Raw genomic sequence first — 19,833 nt, 5'->3', positions numbered from 1 at the left:
TCCTTGGTCCTTACAGGTTTCAAGAGCTCCCCTATGTAAATCTGTTGTAGACAGATCTCCATCTAGGAGTCTGTTTGTGGGGGAGCCTGACCTGCAATACATGGGTTACAGAACACAGGTAGCACTTCCTTTTGAACAAACGTGGCTCACTTTCCATTCTAAGGTTATTGAAAGCATCTTTGTCACACATTTGTCTTAATTAGTACCCAAAAATTCTACTTGCAGTTATTTTCCACACTAGACTTTCAATTGATTCTGAGAATTATGAGGAATTTTATGAGCACAAGAGAAACTGAGGGATCATTAGATCACTATGATTATAGTTAAATGAGAAGGTAGAGAAATTCAAAGTGACTATTGCTTACTAGGTTGTTTAGGTGTTTGTCTAGTCATAGAATATTTGTTTTATAATTGAGCCACATCCAAACAACTTACTCTGACATCATATTTTTTGTAATCTTATAGAGACTTAATTTTTTTATATAAACTTCAAATAATATGGAAATGCTACCAATTACATGAGGGTGAAATTCTTTCTCATATAATTTTCTATAGATTAGAAAAAACTATATAGCTGTGATCAAAAAAAAACAGTGAATGTTTAAATTTTAAAAAATATATTACAGTAAAAGACACATTGCCATTAATCCCACTCAAAATACTTCCCTTTGCATCGAACACATCCCATCATTCTTGCCACTTTCTGAAGCGTTCTGGAAGTCCTCTTTCATGAGTGTCTTTAGTTGAGCTGTAATGGCTGCCTTGATGTCCTGAATTGATTCAAAACATTAACCTTTCATTGATATTTTGACTTTGGGGAAGAGCCGGAAGTCACAAGGTGCCAGATCCAGTGAATAAGGGGGATGAGGACACACCGTAATGTTTTTGACAGAAATTGCTATACCAGAAGCGATGTGTGACACAGAACCTTTCTGTTGTGATCACAAGATACAGTGAGTGCTGCTACCGAGTGCCATCCAATGGAAAGGCAGGGATCTTCAATATGGAAAGTGGTGCATCAAACCTTAGTAACAGTGTGTGACAAGTTTTAACTTGTTTGGTACAGTCAGTTGTGAGCTGCAGTTGAGAGAAGGTGTGTTTTAAAGTGTGCCATAAATCATCCTCCATCATGACAACACTCTGAGTCACACATCGCTTCTGGTATATGCTAATTTCTGTCAAGTAAAAATATTATGGTGTATCCTCATCCACGTTATTCACTGGGTCTGGCACCGTGCAACTTCTGACTTTTCCCCAAAGTCAAAATGATTCAGGACATCAAGGCAGCCACGACAGCACAACTAAAGACACTCACGAAAGAGGACTTCCAGAACTGCTTCAGAAAATGGCAAGAATGATAGGATGTGTTCGAAGCAAGGAGGAGTATTCTGAAGGGGATTAATGGCAATGGGTCTTTTACTGTAATAATTTTTTTTTATTTAAACATTCACCATATTTTTGATCATACCTCTGCATTGATATGTTTGAGTTAGAGAAACCGTCAAAAAAAATGAAGCAAATTTTAATTTTCAAAGTTCAAATTTAGTTGGTTTCCATTAGCACCACCAACATCATATGTAACAACATTCAATCATCAAAGCATCCTGGTTTTATTTTTCATGAAATCAATAATATTTTAAACATTTCAATCTCCTTGTCCCCCATAGAAGGACCTCATCCATTGGCACAAGTTCTATGGAAAGGCATCCATATAAAAGGTTAAGTTGAAGCATCTGAGAATCATAAGACCTGTAATATGAGATTTACTGGGTGAATACCATGGTATACTGACTTGCACTGGGTCATGACAACGAATTGTGAGCGTCTCTTCCCCACTTCCATTCAGTGATAGCATGTTGACAGCTTAAAATTGGCCATTGTTTCAGACTTTACACCAAGGAAATCTGTAAACATTACAAATACTGGTTTTGTTTATGTTTTTCCCGTTGTTAAACTCTTATCAGGACACCATAATCTGTAGATCCGATGATGAGTTCAAAATAAAAATATCCAAATATAAATATAAGAATGGAAAATGCTTTATATGACTTATAAATATGAATGAAAGTAAAAAATAGGAGAGCAGAAATTTTCCAATGAACTATTTGATTTTTATAATCTGGGAAAAAGAACTATATATGCATCTAATCATCATACACTCTATATATTTTATAATAAAGGCTATAAATCATAATTAAACTATCATAATTGAGAACATTTTTCATTATCTGACTCAACAGCCCAAAGGGTATTTTTTTCTGGGAGCAAACATTATGAGTTTTCTCTAAAAATGCAAATCAGGGAATAGAAGTATGAAGTTTTGTAGAGATTTAAACAGAGTTTATTTTCTTTCTGCCTGTATTTGTTTGTTTAACCCATCTTCCAGCATTTTATTCTTTAATGGAGGCAAATTTGAACTAGTAGAGAAAGAGGAGATCAAAGCAATGCTTATAATACATTTGACATGTGATATCACGAGACTAGTAACATTGTTTTAAAAATATATTTTTTAGGCATATTTTGCAAAAACCCCTTCCTTTATTCTAAGATTTCTTTCAGTCCTAGACTGTCACAGATTAAAAATTATAATTTGGTTGCCTGTTTGACATGTAAGAATTATGTAGTTTTGAAAATATCTCTGATTGAGATCTCTGTTATGACATAAAATTAAAATGACTTAAATTTGGGGTTAGCATTGATTCTCAAATCAGGAAGTAATCGTAAAGGAAAAACATTTATTTTCTGCCCTTACAGTAAGTCATAATACCCAGCAAGCTAATGCTCAAAACATAATTGAGCATAAAAAAGAAAATCTGAAAAACTCTAATCTATTCTCATCTAATTCTAACCATTGAGAAGAGATTATCAAATTCCAGTGTAAATCACATCACTCTCCTTACATATTTACACATTTTTTTAAATTTACACTTTTTTTTTTTTTTTTTTTTTTTAACAGTAGAGGCTCTAGCATTGTGTCAACTGACGGGATATGAAGACGAAGCATCCACCTGGGTTTCATTCTTTACCTCACTGAGCCATTTGCCTCAATGACCTTTTCATATACAAATTCATGAGTATAAATTCAGATCATTTTTGTTTTAATTCTTTGAAAATTTCCTGACTTTTTTCATATTCTTTCACACACACACACACACACACACACACAGACACCTTTAATTCTTCTCCCTCTCCATGCCTCATTAAAATAACAATAAAATGGCACCAAAAAAGGGGAAAATAATTGGAGAAGAGTCAAATGCAATTGAAAAATTTCAACAGACTTTGCGAAAACTGCAGACATAGGAGAGGAACTGACTCAGCAGGTAGTAAGAATTTGCAACCTAAGAGTCTGATGGGAATTTGATAAAGTGTGCCAACTGACCATAAAAACCTCATGAGAGTTAAGCCCTAGAGACAACAGGCTCCACCCAGGGGTGTGGGGTGAGGGGCAGTGCTGAGTGTACAGTAAGTGGGTGAACTTAATACAAAGCATTTGGACTGGTAGAGCCTGCAGAATCAGATGACTGCCTTTCCTCTCCTCCTCCTCCTCCTCTACCCACCCCTGAGCAAGGGGATGAAGTTTATCATTTGAAGAAATTAAATCTGAGAGGCCCTAGAGATAGAGAGGTGGAGCTCTCATTCCAATAAATAGAAAATCAGTACAGAATTAACCATTATCTTGTGGTGGACGGACGCTACAGGAGCGTCCCCAACAGCGTTTCTTATCTTCTAGTGGGCACAGGTAGAGCAGGAGCAGCATGAAGAAAGGCAAAATTCAACATTTTAAGGAGAAATGGCCGATGGACCAGACACCTTTAATTCTTCTCCCTCTCCATGCCTCATTAAAATAACACTAAAATAGCACCAACAAAGGGGAAAGAATTGGAGAAGAGTCAAACACAGTTGAAAAATTTCAACAGACTTTGAGAAAACTGCAGACATAGGAGAGGAACTGCAGACATAGGAGAGAAAACTGCAGAGGAACTGACTCAAGTCCCCTTTGTAGTGTGTGTAGGACTTCCGAGATGCTTGAGCTAGTGGAATACGGCAGTGTGATGGGATGTTACTCCTGTGATTCTTACATCATAAGAATCTTATGACATATAAGAGTCAGTCATAGCAGAGTCGAGCTCTCGAGCCTCCCCCTCCCCCCTCACTGGGCTTGAAGAAGTAAACTGTCATAAAGGAAGGAGCCACCATGGAGAAACACCCATGTGCCTACTGTTCCTCTCTATGAATAGAAGGCAGCTTCTAGAAAGAAATAGAATCCGTGGGTCTGAAAATACAAGGGAATGAATTCATTCAACAATCTGAGGGATCCTGGAAGCAGAACTATCCCCAGTTGAGCTTCTGATAAGACCACAGTCTTGGATTTCAGCCTGTGAACAGAGAACCTGGAGCAGAAGACCCTGATAAGCCATGATAGCACCTCTGACTTACAGAAACTGAGAGATAATAAATTAGTGTTGTTTTTATCTCCTGCATTTGTGCTAATTTGCTCTGAAGCATCAAAAAACTAGTATCATCTCTCAAACTCCTTCCCATAGCTTCCTCCTAGAACATTAGCAACCAAATATACAACCCTATCTGAACAAACGGAAAATTAAAGGCTTCTTCCCTATAAAGACGGAAACATGTGATTACTTGTACTGAGAGTTCTCTAAGAGGCCAGTCACAGCCTGATCACCCCACATCAAACCCATTAACTAGCAGGCATGCATCTTGTACATTACATGTACATTACAGATTTCCAAAGGGTTTTTCTAGAGGTTCATTTTTAAATATGAACAGCCATTTGAAGATTACCAGAATTTTGAATAAGAATTTCCAGTCTATGTTGGAGAGGCTGTGGAGAAAAAGGAACCCTCATAAACTGTTGGTGGGAATGCAGACTGCTGCAGCCGCTATGGAAGGCAGTGTGGCGGTTCCTCAAAAAATTACGAATAGAATTACCATATGACCCAGCAATCCCTCTCCTGGGTATCTACCAAAAAAATCTGAAAACATTTATACATAAAGATACGTGTGCTCCAATGTTCATTGCAGCTTTATTTACGGTGGCCAAGACATGGAAACAACCAAAATGTCCTTCGATAGATGAATGGATAAAGAAGTTGTGGTATATATACACAATGGAATACTATTTGGCGGTTAAGAAAAGATGAAATAGGATCATTTGTGACAACATGGATGGATCTTAAGAATATAATGCTAAGCAAAAGAAGTCAGACAGAAAAAGCAGAGAACCATATGATTTCACTGATATGTGGTATATAAACCAAAAACAACAAAAGAACAAGACAAACAAATAAGAAACAAAAACTCATAGACACAGACAATAGTTTAGTGGTTACCAGAGGGTAAGGGGGGAGGAGAGGAGGGAGATCAAATATATGGTGATGGAAAGAGAACTGACTCTGGGTAGTGAACACACAATGGGATTTATAGATGATGTAATACAGAATTGTACACCTGAAATCTATGTAATTTTACTAACAATTGTCACCAATAAACTTAAAAAACAAAAAGAATTTCCAATCTAAACAAAGACACCAAACAAATTAAAGGCAATCAGAGAAAAGAAAGGCAATTCCAAACAAACAAAAAGGTAAAGAAGTTATAAAGTAAAATAATAATAATAATAATAATAATTACCATATCCTTAAATCAATATAAAATTCCTTGAAAATGCAACAGAGAACAAGCAATCACTCTTAGAAATTAAAAATGGAATATTAAAAATAAGGAAGAGTGGAAAGATGAAGTTGAGGATCTCTTCATAAAATACAACAAAATTAAAAAAAGAAAAAGATATAAGGATAAAATGATTTAAAAACTCCCAAATCAGGTTCAATCTAGGAGATTCAATATCAAGAAAGAGTGTGTGTGTGTGTGTGTGTGTGTGTGTGTGTGTTTAAGCTCAAGCAAAATTTTAAAAAGTTATTGTAAAATATATTTTAATTATTGTTGCTGATTATATGACTAATGACAATTATCAACTGTTTCAGATGAGGACAAATGAAAGAACTCAAGAACATGATTTGACCAAGTTGACGCTACTCTGATTAGGTCTTTTCACTCCAAGACTAATATTTCTGACTATCACAAATAGTTTGATGTTCATTAAGAAGCAGGGCTAAAGAGAACACTATTCTTTTGTAATTAACATAGAGTTATAAGGACCAAATATTAATCTCTTAATACCCAATAAGTAAATGTCATTAGGTTTTCCAGTTGACAATCTTTACAGACCCTTTTTATAGACTTGTGGCAGAAGATCAAACTGAAACGAGCCATTTAGACATTCCTTTCTCTGTTAAATTGATAATGTTCTGTTCTCTATTTTCTGTAAGCTACATCTCAGGACTTTGGAATATACTTAACAACAACAAAAAAAACTTTCCATGTTCTTAGTCAACGATTTAGAAACCCTCAAATTATTATTACTTTTTTCCTATAGAGGGATATCAGCATCATACAGTGACTGCTAACCTTAGTTTTAGAAAAAATGCAAATCTTAGCATTTCTTTAATCTGTTATGTCTTTTAAGGGTAAGCTGTTGAAACTTAGAAAGGAAAAAAAAATTAAGGCCTGCACCCAACGATTATTTGGAAAAAAGAATGACCTCAAGCATTTGAACTTAAATGCATGAAAGGAAATACATCATATATTTTTTTCTATGGGTGATGACAGGACTTAAAATGCAAAATGCTACGCTTGCCTGGAAAAGCTACCTATTTAAAAAAAAATTAGATTTTAAATGATCTCCTGGGTACTACTATGTTACTCAGGACTGTCGACACAGAGAAATGAGGCATTCCAGTTACTGAAACATTGAGAAATGACCCAAACAGGGCCAAGTGCCTGTCCCCTACCGTGAACCATTTCTCCTTTTTCTTATGCTGGCCCAATTATGGAGCGATTGCCATTCTCATGCCAAACACAGGGAGTCCAGATGCCAGGCCAGAAAGGTCCCCTGATGTTTTCTCCTGTTCTCATTCAAGAGAACGAACATAGACTTGTTAGCCGTGATAAGATAATACATCACTCGCTCTTGTAAAAGCGTCTAAAAAAAGTGTTCGGATTTTCCAGCAACATTTGGATAGTGATATGTAGTAGATGGCCTGTGCCAAACTCAAAGTTACAAAGCCTTATTCTTGGCAATGACTACAAACAATTTCCATTTTACTATGAAAAGTAAAAGAACACACTATGTTGCAGTCTTTTTCGCTGGGGTGTTTCCAGTGTAAAATAGACACCGCATTATCCTTGAGTAAATACGTTCTTCTATTGAATCATTTTCATATCAGAATCACAGAGAATGTAAAAGAACAATTTAAATGATTATTTCAGAACATGAAACCCTCATAAAAGAGAATAGGGAAATATTCTTTGTTTTGACTGATTATAAAGAATCATTTAGTATGGGAAATTTAGAAAGTAGAGAGAAGTAAAAATATGATAAAAAGTCACCTGTAGTTCCTCTATCCAGGGTTAGAAGTAATGTCATCATCATTTGTGTGCATTTATTTCCAGATATGTCTGTATGCACACATATTCTCTGTGTCTTTGCTTTTGTGTATTTACCTTATCATATGCTTATGATCACACTGTATAAATTAATATTTGGGTTTTCACTTATAATGAATATTTTTAAGGTATCCAAAGTCACAGGTGCCTATACATTTTACAAAATGCTTTGGTGAAAAATATGTATTTATGATTGTAAGCAATGATTAACCATAAGCAATATTATTATAGAGTGACATCTGGAATGTTTTAAAAACAAAAAGTCTTTATATCTTAGAACAAATTTATCCTGAGGAGAATATTGGATTTAATCCACAGAAGTTCTGACCTTCATTTATCTGCTTCAGTAAGAGAAATTCAGTAAGCTCAAGCTATCATATTTTTTTCTTACCATATAGATGCTTTAATCTGGTCTCCATTTTATGACTCCCCTCCATTTGAAAGAAGTGGGAACTTAGTTTTAGTAAGCTGTCCTGAGTCACTTTGTATATTTTTTGCATAATTTGTTGTTCCTCTTTAGAATTGTTTTACACCGGTTAAGCATTTTGATTAAAAAACACTCTGCAATGTACATTTGTTTATACTGTCCCATTGATTTTATTTTCTTAATCAATGTTAAGTTCATTTATCAGTCAGGTGTGGCTGGAGGTAGAGATTTCTTTTTACAAAGCCTGGCCACCACCTTTGCTGGACTAGAAATGTAATCCTAGCTGGGCCAGACAGCTTCCATGCATTTCCTCAGATCTGATCCACCCATTCTTCTTCCCTGTGCTCTGTGCCCTAGGAAGCTGTTCTTTTGGGGTTCAGACACCGGGGAGCTTCTGTGGGAGCTCAGGATATGGGAGGAAAGGGAGGCCATGTTCCACAAATCAGGCTGTCTCCCTGGGAGGGTTTCTCACACAGTCTCCTCCCTCCATTTTCAACGTCTCACGCGCTTTACTCAAATCTCTGCCTCCTGGCCTTCCAGGAACCTCACTCTCTTCCTTTTCTTTGTACCTTTTGGGGAGCAGACTTCAGGTTGCAAGAGTTAGACAAAAAAGGGGGAGGGAGAAGAGGAAGCATACATATACTAAAATATTTATAGCATCATTTGTTATTTATCCAAAATGCCAATTTAACTGGGCATCGTATATTTTATCAGACAAATAAAAGTGATGTAATAGCTTTGCTGCTCAGTCTTATGGTTTATCTTTGAGGTTTCGCTACCATACCCACGTGATAAACACATCCTTTAGAAATAACCCGCCTCACATTTTGATTGGGCCCTTTGTTTCCTACGGGGAGCTTCCCTGACACAGTATCTCGTCACTCTTTTCAGCAATAGACTAGGTTCAAAATAAATCAGCTTTAGATGACTTTTCTTGGTGTGTCTTGATTTAGAACTATGTGAAGAAGAAAGAATTTCTGTGCTATCTCAGTGTAAACACAAACAGCTCTTACAGGCTACAGATGCAATACACTGTGTCGAGAGTGACAGGGAAATAGCACCTATGGTGATCGTATGTCATATGTCCCAGCTGTGCCAGTGCAGTTCTGGAGCACATGAAACCCAGCTGAATTATTCATAGCACCCTCTTTCCATCTAGGTGAGATAATGTGTTATAGGGTCATCCTGATCATCATGGGGAAAAACTATAAAAGGTGTACATTTTTATCCTTTGTATATTCATTGTATACCTATGTGGCCTTCAGCAAGTTAGCTAGTCTCTAAAACCCATAGTTCCTTGTGAATAATAGAACCGTAATAGAGAGAACTCCTTGGATGTTTTTGCTAAGTTTCCTGTATATTTACTATCAGGATCTTTGGGGTTTGGTTTCTTTACAACAAAGATAATCATAGTGCCTGTGAGAATTAAGTGACTTAATATGAGGAGAGCACACGAGGAAGTGCTAGTTGTTAGTAGCTATTACCCTCATGAAGTTATGTGTTGCTCAACTGCCAAATCTGAGTGTGAGAAGCTCTTTCTTCTGGACTGAGGGGTAAAATAGGCATATCATTTATCATCCAAAACAGGCACACACAAAAAAGAAAAAAATATATATATATCGGTTACACCAAGAAATCACTATTGGAGTCAAATAATAAATGTAACATCATTCGCCATTACAAAAAAAAATTATGAATAATTGGCAAAAATATGAGGATACTTTAACTTTTGCTTTTATTTTATTTTAGTCTCATTTAATACTTAATGGTGACGTAATGTGGCACAATGCAATATTATAATACTCTGCAGAGAACATATAATCTTTGTTTCTTCTCAATAACTTGATTTCCATTATTACATTAGGCAATGGTGGGAACACATATTTTGCCTCTGGTTTATCTAAGTCCAGAGAATGTATTTCATCTTTGGCCCATACATTTCTCAGCCTCAGAAGTCACACGCAGACACACACACACACACACTCCAAAAAAACGCCCTAAAATAGAAAGCGACACCTTTATTATATCAGGGGAAGAAAAATGTACTTAATTGTAGAGAGGCTTTCTAAACCTCAGCCTTGTTTACATTTTGATCAGATAATTCTCTGTTGGAGGGCAGGGGTTGGCTGTCCTGAGCAATTCAGGAGGTTTAGCAGCATACCTGACCTCTACCCACTAGATGTCAGTAGCGACCCCCCTCTAGGCATGCTAATCAAAAAACTCTCCAGACACTGACAAATGTCCCCTTCGGGGCAAAATCACCCCTTTGGAGAATCACTTCCATATAGGGTACTGGGATATGAGTACATATTCTTTTCCTATCAGGATAGCAATAAGCTGGCAGTGGACCTATAGGATTCTCCTGCAACTTAACTTAGTTCTGCATTACTCTTCTTATGCATTAAAATTATAGACTGACATTCTTTGCACAGTAACATACTAAGGTCATTCTCACCCGTGTGATGTCAATATGTGCTGTGGGGTGACAGGTAAAGCAGGCATCCTGGGATTTATTTTTCATTTATTTATTTAATTAGAGCAGGAGGCAGTGAACAGATTTATTACCTCTCTTCAAACCAATCAGGGAAATCTTCCAAGGGATGGAAGACTTTTTTTTTTTCTTTCGAAGCAATAACATGCCATAAAACCATCATAGGTTATATTAAGTTTTGATTTGTATGTGAACCAGCTAGTGCGCCTGAAACATGCAAATCATGAAGGCAATGTGGTTCTGCTTCCTCGGGGAGGAGAAGTCAGAGCAGATTGCCTTAAATCAGCCCAGGGTGTGCAAAGGTAACAGATCCAAGGGCAGCAGTGCAAAGCATTTGGATAAACAAGCAAGTGAGCAAGCCATCGGAATATTGGGAGTAGAAGACACCTTCTCTTAGATCACACAGACCAGCAGCTTATATTTAGCAAATTGTTCAGAGCACTGCTCGTGGCTTCGTATCAGTCCAAACTAGAGATAACCTTTCTGTCCAACAAAGAAACAATTAGATTTTCACAATTCCTGAAATGCCTACATGCAACTAAGGTATGTTTCCAGTTTAAATTCCTCTAATTCATCTCCCTTTCTCCACTGACTCTCAGAATCCAGATTCTCTTAGCGGGAGAGGAAGTATTTCAGGACAATGTTCTCTTTTGTGCTTGATAACTAAGGTATTACAGGATACCACGGTGGGAAGCTTGCCTGTGAGTTAGCAACTGCATGAGCAGGGTGGCCAAGAAAAGCACGTTAACCCTTTTAGTCGAATGACCATACAGATTTGCCCTCAGCTCTTTTCAAATAAGAATTTACTCATCTTTCCGCCTGTGCTTTGGCATACCTGCCATCTTGACGTGCTTGGAGAATAGAGGTATCCACAGCACGGATTTAATGGGATAGCCTAATAAGTTCTTTTCAGTTTAAGTCTTTATCATTTTCTTAACTTGCCTTTTGGGAAAGAGTTAAGTTTTCGGACTTTATTTTTATTTAAATTCCTAATAACATTCTATTTATAAAAATAATTTTAAGAGCATTTCAAATTTCCACCTACCCCCACATACACACACATGCACACATTTCAGTTCAATAGCCTATTTTTCCTGCTTAGTGCTTTTTCTTGTTTTTTTATACTCCTTTTCAAAATTAAATTAGAAGATTAAAGGATGAGAGGCATGCATTAATCGATCTATTAATTACTCACTCCTTCATGAAGAAATAAGAGCATTGGTTTTGCTCTTAAAAGCACATGTAGTTTTACATATAATACACTGATACCAAATATTATGAGCTAAATTTTCCAAAGACTACAAACTCATTTTTGTAATATCTCAATTTATAAACTGTCATGGTTAAGAGATATATTTTTCTTAAAATACGGAATTTCACAGTAACTTGTTTCTTGCTATGACTGTTTCCATTTATAGATTGGCACTAGAGACCCCAAGTTGCAGTTGGAAGCAGAAGGACTCTCTCGCTAAACATCTAAAGTTTTAATAAGTTAGGATGAAAAAAAAAATCTGTATTTCAAGTGAGCATTCCTTATTCACAACTTCCTTGAACAGACCTACAAAGTGGGTTTTGCTTCAGCCTGAAAAACTGTATTTAAGGAGTGTGTGTGTGTGTGTGTGTGTGTGTGTGTTTGGCTGAGGTAAGGTCAGAGATTGGGGAACTGAAAAGAAAGTTGTATCAGGTTTATGAGAATATGAATTGAGTACATTTTCAATATTATTTTAGCAAGGTGTCCTGATATGATAAAGGATATTCTCTGACATTTTGGTGTACTGTGCATTCAATACATTTTAGCATCTCAATATTGGGAGCCATGTTGATGCATACAAGAGCAAAAGAATATTTCTAAAATCAAGAATATGATTCAAGTAGTTGAAAACACTAGCAGCTGAATGGAGCACTCCAATCTAACATAATGTGAATTCTTTATTGGTGAGGAATGAATCCTTTCATTATTAAATAATTTTAAAAATGAAGAATCCCTTCTTCTTTTTGGCATGAATTTTTTTTTTTTTTTACCTTAATCATCCCTGTTTTAATTCAAGGAATGATAATGGATTAGGAAGGAAGGAAGAATCAAATTAAGGGAAATAAAAAGAAAGCAGACATTCTACAGATCTAACCTATGTTCAGTAGAATTAGGAGAATTTTAATACCTAATTTTAATACTGGGTCTGTACGACAAACATAAATGTTTTTAAAAGATTAATTGGGTGATGGCAGGGGACAGGATGTTGTTATTGTAATATTAGTATGTTGAGGAAGCATTTTATTATTATACCAAATTAGATAAATCAGAGCTGAACTGGAAATTATAATAGATTAAAAATATTTATCACATCCATTCATCTATTGATGGACACTTAGGTTGCTTCTATTTCTTGGCTATTGTAAGTAATGCTGCCATGAACAGAGGGGTGCATATATCTTTCCAAATTAGTGTTTTGGATTTCTTCAGATAAATACTAAGAAGTGGAATTGCTGAGTCATATGGCAGCTCTATTTTTAATCTTTTGAGGAACCTCCATACTGTTTTCCACCGTGGCTGTACCAATTTACATTCCCACCAATAGTGCACGAGGGTTCACTTTTCTCCACATCCTCACCAACACTTGTTTGTCAATTTATATGATAACAGCCATTCCGACAGGGGTGAAATGATATTTCATTGTGGTTTCAATTCACATTTCCCTGATGAATAGTGATGTTGATTATCCTTTCATATGTCTATTGGCCACCTGTATGTCCTCTTGAAGAAATGTCAGTTCAGGTCCTCTGCCCATGTTTTAATTGTACTGCTTATTTTTTTGGTGTTACGTTGTATGAGTTACTTATGGAGTTTTGGATTTTAACCCTTTATCAGATGTATCATTGGTCAATACCTTCTTCCATTCCTAGGGTGTCTTTTCGTTTTGTTGATGGTTTCCTTCACTGCGCAAAACCTTTTTACTTTGATGTAATCTCACTTGCTTATTTTTTTCTTTTATTTCCTTTGCCCTAGGAGACATATCAAGACTATGTTGCTAAGGGTGATGTCAACTAGTTTATTGCCTACATTTTCTTCCATGAGTGTAATGGTTTCAGGTCTTACATTTAAGTCTTTAATCTATTGTGAATTAATTTTTGTATATGATGCAAGAAAGTGGTCTAGTTTCTTTTCTTTTTTCATGTATCTGTTCAGTCTTCCTAATGCTATTTACTGAAGAGACAAATGGATAAATAAGATGTGGGACATATATAGAATGGAATATTATTAGGCCATAAAAAAGAATGAAATCTTACCATTTGCAACAACATGGATGGACCTAGAGGGTACTATGCTAAGTGAAAGAAGCCATAAAGAGAAACACAAACACCATATAATTCCACTTATACGTAGAATCTAAAAAACAAAATAAATGAAAAGAAAAAACAACAACAAATTAATAGACACACAGAACAAATTGATGGTGACCAGATTTGAGGGGTATGAGTTGGGAAATTGATGAAAAAGGTGAAAGGGATTAAGAAGTACAAATTGCCAGTTATAAAAATAGTCATGGGAATGTAAAGTACAGCATAGAGAATATGGTCAATGATATTATAATAACTATCTGTGGTATCAAATGGGCACTAGATTTACTGAGGTGATCATTTTGTAAGTTATACAAATGTCTAATCAATATGTTGTATACCTGAAACTGATATAATATTGTATGTCAACTGTAATAGAAAAATAAAATAAAAATAAAAAATATCTACCACATAGAAACCATTCATTAATACATTTTTACCTCTCCCAGTACCTATAAATGAAAAGCACGGACTCCACCATGGTAAATCAGGTACGGGAAGACATAGCTGTTGGCTTGAATTTTTAAAGAAAATTTCATGGAGGCCTTATATGGGCCTTGATGGATCATAGGGATTGCAAATCGCAGAGAAAAAGGTAACAGGCAAGTCTTGGAAAGCGGCAGGCAAGAAGAGAAGAAGAGAATAAAAGAACAAAGAAATTCATAGGCATTCTAAGAAAACTCTGTTCTACTTAAGAAGATATTAAACTAAAATTTAGTACTTGGCTTATGTTATAACCTGTTCACGATAAGAGGAAATCTTTTTAAAATTAAATCTTCTAAGCTTAGGCCTTGCAGATGTGGAAAAAATGTAACAGGAAGATACTTTCAATTCCCTCTTGGCTAAACTTACATATTTGTAGCCAATATTTAAAAAAAGAGGGAGAGAGAAAAAAGGAGGAAAGAAAGAAATCTTGTTGTGTTATGACTTAGGGTGAAAGATTTATCCCAGTGTTCTCTCTTCCAACAAGTGGTTCCTCCTGGTATAACACATTCTGCAGGACTATGATACTTGCATAAAATGAAAAAGGAAGTCTGTGGTTTCGTGACTAATGTTTATACCAATCTGGACTTTATGATACCATGTGAGTTACTGTAAAAATGACAATAGTATCCTACCCATGTAAAGATCTTCCACCCCAGTCCTCTGGAACAGAAATTTGTCCCTATTAAATGGACTTACTTAGCTATCTAGTAAGACATAGCATATTTATATTAGATATTATCATTAACAACTAGAAAATTGAATTCAAAATAACATTACTTTTGAAGTAGAAAAAAAATTCTATTGAGGACCTATATTAGTTTTCACTACATAGCATCATCTACAAACAGTGGAAAATAGGGTATGGACTTGAATTTAAATTAACTCGTTTTATATGCAAGTAACTAGTCAAAAGAGCCCAATACCAGACAGGCCAGGAGTTAAAACAAGGGAAATTATTTTTCTGGAAAATTCAACACCTGGGAAATAGATCCTATTTAATAAAAGACATTTTACAGGAGAAATAAAAGCATAACCAATATTGTGGTGATTCCAATTGGAGAGAAGAATAATATATTGCCTTTCTACAAATTCTGAGAGCAGGACATTTCAAGGAATATTGGTTGGAAGGAAAATAATTCAAAATTCTTCACACTAATTAGGCATAAACCAGATTAATATTAAAATAATATTTCCCCAAAGCAATTTGTGGTTTTACATACCAATTAAATCATAACTCTCAAGATATCTTATGCACATTTATTACTTAAAATGTTTACAGTGGGTTTACATGCTTTAATATTTATTCAGTAATCACTAACTTTGTGCAATGTGTTGATAAAAGTCATATCTTTTTCAGAACCTTCATTTCTCAAAATTGTTATCCCATCATTACATTTCATTCTTATTTATAAATTCAGATTTAGCTAGATTAAAACAGCTATTATAGTCTACAATTACCTAGGTTAGGCAGGAATTTGGGGGGATAAGTATTTAAATCAACTTTAATTAGTTTCGGTATAAGAGGAAGAATTTATTAAGAGTACGGCAGTGTCTCAGGGAATTGGGGCTAGAATGTAGGCAATGATAAAACTAAGAAATGGAAACCTTACGCATCCCAGGTCGAGGTGTTTGTAATGTCTCTGGACACATCCTTCATTCTGACCTTTCCACAGATTAGCATTCTTTACTGATAGTGAATTGGGGCACGAGATGGTCATGCTAACATTGGAAGCCTTCCAGATCTTCCAGAGAGAAGCGCAGGCTATGAGAAACTCTTAGCCACAATTTCAAGCTTCAGGGAAAAGAGGGTTTGACTGGCTCCACTTCTCTCAAGGGCTTACCCTCATTCATTCAGATACATTCAAATTTGGCTACTGGGGACCCATTCCAGTGGGTGACATGGGCAGAAAACAAGTCACCAATAGTGCTTCTCAACATCACAAGTTAAAAAAAGACTCAAGTATTTACATGATTAATTAAGACCCCACAATTGGTGGTAGACATTAATCTATGTTGAGCTTCAAGATCTCTCTCTATGAATGAAAGATGCAAGATGCCTGGCCTTAGATCAATATTGCTCCTGCTTTCTTTTGTCTAAAGGGTTGATATTTTAATATTGTACAAATTGACTTATTATATGAGGAAGTTTTAGCTCTTTTTCCTCCCTTTCTCACTCCTTTGTGTGCATATGTATGTGATTTGTGGCTGGAGAGGACGGATATGGCTGTATTGAGATTTATCATTGAAATAAAATTTATCATGGTATTATTAGCAGGTGACCATGTAAAATAGAGGTATTCTTATTACCACCATATCATTCAGTTTCCTTTGGATTTTAATATAAATCTGGACTTTCTATCTTCAAAATGCTTCTTTAAATCGTAACTTTAGCTAGCTCACTACTTACTAAAAAAAAAAAATGAAAAAGAAAACTCTTTGGCAGAAAATTTAAATTTCCAAATCCTGACAATGTGATCCTGAAACTCCCTACTAAAGACAAGATTTTCAGAAGGATTTTAGAATATTTAGTAAATCCTCTTTGCTTTCTAAAATGATGCATGAGTCCCTATTTCTCGCAGAAATTCTCCTTTTATGTATACTGAGGTTTTACGAATGAAAAACTAGGAACGGAGAACAAATATAGTTTTAAAACATCCTGATCAGGAAAGAAAACTGTGAAGGATTTTTTCTGCCCACTAGAAAGTACTTCTGGAATGACACAGCAGACAGGAGATAATTCATTTGGAAAGTCATCCATTTACCCCTTTCCCTTGGGTCACAAGGTGTTAAAATAATTTTGTGGAGGAAGTAGGAAACAGCTGTGGTAAAATTGTGGATTTTATGTCTTGCACTCTTGAGTGTATAGCTGCCAAAATGAAACCATTAATAAGATCGAGACTATGTGAGGTTAAAATGTGCAAACCTGAGCTCCTTTGGATGGGGCCTGTAATATGCTGCTTTTCTGGATCATTGTTCCCACAAAATGCTAAGGGTAAATGAGTTCAGGATTGGATTTTTTAGCTTAACTCTTGGCTGGAGTTATAATTGAGCTAAGCAAATAAAAGAATGCAGTACAGGGTCTGGCCAGTAGCTTATTTTCCCCAAGCCTATTCTGCTCATTAGATGTAAATTGAACACATTTAAGATACTCTCAATGTCTTTAAAGGAACGAGGTACAACAATTTAGTTCACTGAGAGGAGAAATTGTTCTAAATAAAGTAATAGAGTTGAGATGCTCTAGGTTTTAAGAATAGGATCAGAGGAGATGCGTGTGTGTGTATCTTAAATATATATAGATATAGACCTATCTATATTCAAATACATAAACATACACACACACACAATGGAACAATGGAGAAGTTCATACCACTATAAAATGATTTTTTTTTAACTTTTAATTTTTTAATGTGTTTTTCCAGGACCCATCAGCTCCAAGTCAAGTAATTGTTTCAATCTAGTTGTGGAGGGTACAACTCATGCTGGCCCATGCAGGGATCAAACCGGCAACCCTGGTGTCACAAGCATCTCGCTCTAACCAACTGAGCTAACCCAGCCGACCCTATAAAATTATTATTAATGTGAGACTATAAACAAGTGATGTCCCCATCTCAATAGAGACAAGTTTAGCTGCCTGGAATCTTAAATCATATTTCTGAAAACAATATCGAACACCCATTGGAACAAATACACGAAACGTGGCTCGGTATCATTAGGTAGACCAAAAATCACCACATTTCATTTATCAGGTAGTTAAAGAAAACATAAGCAAAATTCAGACTGATAGAAGGTGACTGCAGAGTCATAGGATTTTAGCAGGAATAGAAAGTTTAGCCATAAAACCACCTCATTATTGAAAATAAGGGAACCAAAATTCAGAGAAGTTGATTTAGTTAACAAGGTCATACAGTTGGTGAAGAACAGAGCAAAATTTGTATCCTGTTTCCACTCCAATTTCACTCAGTGTTGTTTCTACAAAACCAGATTGATTTTGGATGTCTGGTACTCTCTCTTACAAGAGAGGCAATATTTCAAGGAGACAATAAATCATGTTTCTTACTATTAAGACTTAATAGACATGGGGAAAAGCTGATTCAGTTCTCAAACGTACCAGTACTTGAGCATATACACAAAACAGAATATGTATTATCAAGATGAAGAAAAAATGGATATCTTGTCTGAGTTACATTATTATCTTTTTAGAGTATTTTGCTTTACTTTCTAGTCATGATCAGTACTTAGAATAGAAATACTTATCTAGTAATTAGTTGTGTTGAGTGAGTTAATTCAAAGAGGAAATTATGAGAGTATTATAATGATATCAATGCAGATAACTGACCAAAAGAAAAATGGGGGGTGAAGAATTTGTACTAGAATAAGTTGGTTTGGAATTTATCTTACAAAAACTAACGTGTGTTTTATCCTCATCATTCCTTCTTCCTTGTAACACTTAAGAAATACTGCAAAAAATAAATATAGAAAAAGAATATATATACATATACAATAGTTATCTAAAGAAAGAGAATGGGAATACAGCCTAAGAAAACTACCAAAAGTACATTTGCAAATATAAATCAATGTAAGACTTGTAAAAACACAAGAATAGAGCTGCATTCTTGGGCATCAGACCAGAGGGGTGTTGGTTGCTTTAAAAACCATTTCTCCATTGTGTCTCTTGAATTACCCATAACCCCAGACATGTACTTTTTAAACACCAGTAACTAGTGCACACCAAAAATGAAATCAGTCAGTAGCACACAGAACGTGCTTATGGAAAGCAAAGAAGGGAAGTGGTATAATAAGAAAACTAGCATCCATTAGTACATATTAGAGCCCAGGAATTTAGTCTTTACAAAACCCAGCTATGATTTCTATTTTATAGAGGAACCTCAAAGAGTCTGAGTGTTTTTTCCAGAGCTCATATAGCAGGATGTTATAAGGCCAAGATTCAAACCTAGGTTCATTTGAGTCCAGAGTACAAGGTCTTTTCACTACATTTTGCTCTGAAATAACTCTCTCTCTCTCTCTCTCTCTCTCTCTCTCTCTCTCTCTCTCTCTCTCTAAGGCTTGAAATGATGAGAAAAGATTTTGAAAAGGAGTTCTTTTATACACTCTAAATACATCTATAGTTAATAAGATTTCCTTCCCAGCATGATGGGATTAGAAAGTCAACTAATCCTCTCTCTGACAAAATGCAACCACGAAACTGGGCAAAACTGTCAAAAACAATCAGTTCAGATTGCTGAAAATCTAGACATCAACGTGCGAGGCATTTATTCATGAACACTGCTAAACGTTGGGTAAAAACAGCATGAGTCTGGTGATCGTGCCCAGGACAACTCCTGTGACCCACTGTCTCTGTCCCTGATGATACAGCCGGGGAGAGGGCCATGCTGTGAACACAGGCGGTTTTCACTGTCGCGGCCAGGAAGGACACGTGGGATTTAGAGCATTATTACTAAAGTGGTGTGATGCTTAATTTTATGTGTCAACAGGATGTGTTCATTTTATGTCTTATGGGATACCCAGATATTTGGCTAAACATTTCTGGGTGTGTCTGTGAGGA

The sequence above is a fragment of the Rhinolophus sinicus genome, linkage group LG15, assembly GCF_036562045.2.
Source record: "Rhinolophus sinicus isolate RSC01 linkage group LG15, ASM3656204v1, whole genome shotgun sequence".
NCBI lineage: Eukaryota > Metazoa > Chordata > Mammalia > Chiroptera > Rhinolophidae > Rhinolophus > Rhinolophus sinicus.
This window is presented reverse-complemented; position numbering follows the sequence as displayed.